This window comes from Schistocerca cancellata, chromosome 2, assembly GCF_023864275.1.
Source record: "Schistocerca cancellata isolate TAMUIC-IGC-003103 chromosome 2, iqSchCanc2.1, whole genome shotgun sequence".
Lineage (NCBI taxonomy): Eukaryota > Metazoa > Arthropoda > Insecta > Orthoptera > Acrididae > Schistocerca > Schistocerca cancellata.
Window position 1 is genome coordinate 517,900,255 of NC_064627.1, and position 2,973 is coordinate 517,903,227.

A 2,973-nucleotide genomic window follows, 5' to 3' on the forward strand; every position below is an offset into this window, starting at 1 on the left:
GTGGCTCCATCTTGTTGGAATACATGTTCATCCCTTTATTGTCCAGTCATGCAGTCATGGCCGCACGAAACTGCGTAGCATTGCAAAATAACATTCAGCACTCCACGTCACACGGTCACTTTTGCACAGTGCAATGGTTTCTGACGCACTTCTTGCAGTTTGCCTGCTGCCCAATATCGGCAGTTTTGTCTAAGTGAAAGTGCGCTTCATCGCTCGTCATCAACACAACACCATCAGCAGCACGTACATTAACTATCGTCGTCACAAAACTGTCTCCATTCATCATAATCACTGTCGTGAATCTTCTGCATGATCATAACTTTGTGGGGATGAAAATGTATCCCAACCTTCACGATGCGTTGCAGCGAGCGACAAGGCCAGAGTTGCAGAACACTGCAACACTCGTGGAGCAACGTGACTATGAAGAACAGATGCTCTTAATCTATCCACATTTTCCCGCACACACACACCGTGAGAGGACGACCAAGCGACGTTTGATTCATGACTGACCCAGTTGTACGAAAAGTGGCAACCCAATGCAATATCGTGTTACAATCAGGTATCGAACCATTTCGTGGAACATTGAAGTGTTTACAGAAAAGCCCACTGCCACTGCGCCATTGCTACTGAAACTGGACACTACCTTTTGCGCCACCTTCACAATGTTTGTTCCCCAGTAGTGACGCTGCGTTCCAAGTGCCCCTGCTTACACAGCACAGCTCACATCGTTCATGACTGCTTTGAAAGTACTGGTTTGAATTCTCGAAACTTCCCTGACTGCCAGTCACCAGATCTCAATACTATTGAGGTTTTGTAGTCTACTTGGAGAGAAAGATGAATGGTTAGCATTCATTTTCTTCATCGTTACCTGAACCCATTTTACAGGAAGAGTGCTGGAAGATTCCATTGAAACCCATACAGGACCTGCATTTATCGATTCAGATACGACTGGAAGCTGTTTTGAATGCCAACGGTTTTCCTACTCCGAATTAGGCATGGTATTGTGTTGTATCTTCAGTGTTTCCATATTTTTGTCCAAACCCTGTATATGGTTAGTAAATGTTTGAGTGCAATGATAGTTATGGTGATTGTAAATGTATATATTACAGAACTTCCAGATGGAATCAACACGCAAAATAAAAAAAAAAATAAAAAAATAAAAAACATGGATTGTCATTACTTTAATCTAGCAAAGGGCTGCAGCGAAAACTTTTCACTTCACCCTTAAATGGCGATGAATTTTGTTTATGATCAGTCATGGCAGATACCGCAGCAGAAATCCTAGTGCAGAGAGAAGAAATTCACAATAATCATGATAGCAAACAGAAGAGGGAAGTTTTAGAGTATAGGGAGGCTCGCCCACACCACTCCCCACTCTTCTTGCGGCGAACTTCCTTCACAACTACAGAAAGTCCTGGAGAGGGTAGACAAAACTGCTGTACACACATATAGTCCAGAGTCGGGCTTTATCATTCCAACGGTGCTAAGAGGTGATTTTTCCACAATGTTGGCTAGTTTTGTTGGCAAAATCTCAGAAAAATTAACCGTCGGCCCATCAAGTAGTAGTCCCAGAAGTCTCTACAATTTCATCATCGACTTTTTATGACAACCAATCTACTACTGACTAAAGGAAGATCAATTCTTGTTTCGATCCTTAACATAATATTCCGTAGAGCAAATCTTTCCAACAATTAAACTTCTAAATGTTGGAAGATTAGAACTACACGGTAGTTTGTTGTAATGTGGTGCCCCATTAAATTTGTCACTAAGTTTGTTGTGTGACCTAGTTCTTGTGGCAAGCCAAGTCTCGAAACTGACCAGTTGTATCAAAAACGGCAATTTTAGAGTTCTGCCCCTCCCCCTCCCTCCCCAGATAAAATTTTGCGTACACCTATGTGACTGCCTGTTTTTTCGCAAATGATGAGCCTTTTTAAATGGCTTAACAAAACATTGTCTATCATGATAAAAACAGCTGTGATGCAGTGCTACAGATTAGTGGAATGATTACTCAATATATGAGTAACAAAGTTCGAGATCTTGATTTCATTTCGAAATAATGAACTCTGAGAAATACTGAATGTTGCATTGCTTGAAAGCCTCACGCTAAGTTGGGAATTGAGGATGGGTAATAACAGACAGCTCTGAGAACAATGCCAGTGTTGAGCTGCGAACACTGTAAGATGGTTATGGTGTCATAAAAAATTCAGCACTGGCAAAGACAGTGGCAAATTGTCAATTCCCTAAAAAAAAATAATGCTACCGTCTGACATTGGAGTCAATGGGCTCAACGTTTTTCTCTGTCTTCTACACACATTGATGTTCTATACATGGTGTCTGTTCTTTCAGACTTTTCAAAAGAACAGACACCATTTTGATCCTGCAACCACAATGAATCAAGACACAAAAGAATTAGTGACATTAGCTTCCAGTGGGCATAGATTTAAATCAATGGGGAAAGTTGACAATTTGTGCACAGTGGTGAGCGCATCTGCCTAGTAAGCTGGAGACCCAAGTTCGAGTCCCGGTCTGGCACAAATTTTCAACTTTCCCCATTGATTTAAATGTATGCACACTGGCAACTAATGTCATTAATACCTTGTGTCTTAATTTCACCTTCTTGAAAATAACTCTAATATAAAAAATGCTACAGCTATCAGCTTCATATCTTTTCAACAATGGGTTTTCCTGACTCTGGAGACCAGTATCATTAACACAATATATACGAGAGGCATTCAATAAATAATGCAACATTTTTCTTACTCGGCCAATTTTGGTTGTAAAACTTCCGAATTTTTTGCGAGACATCGTGGAATATTCCTGCTTCAGCCCCTGTAGTTTCATGCAGCTCCAATAGGTGTCGGTTCTGTACGTAGCCTTCAAAATGGTGTCTGTAACAGAGGTGCATTCCAAGCAGAAAACTGTCCTCAAGTTGTTTTCTTTGGTGGAAAACCAGGGCATTGCATATCTCCTTAG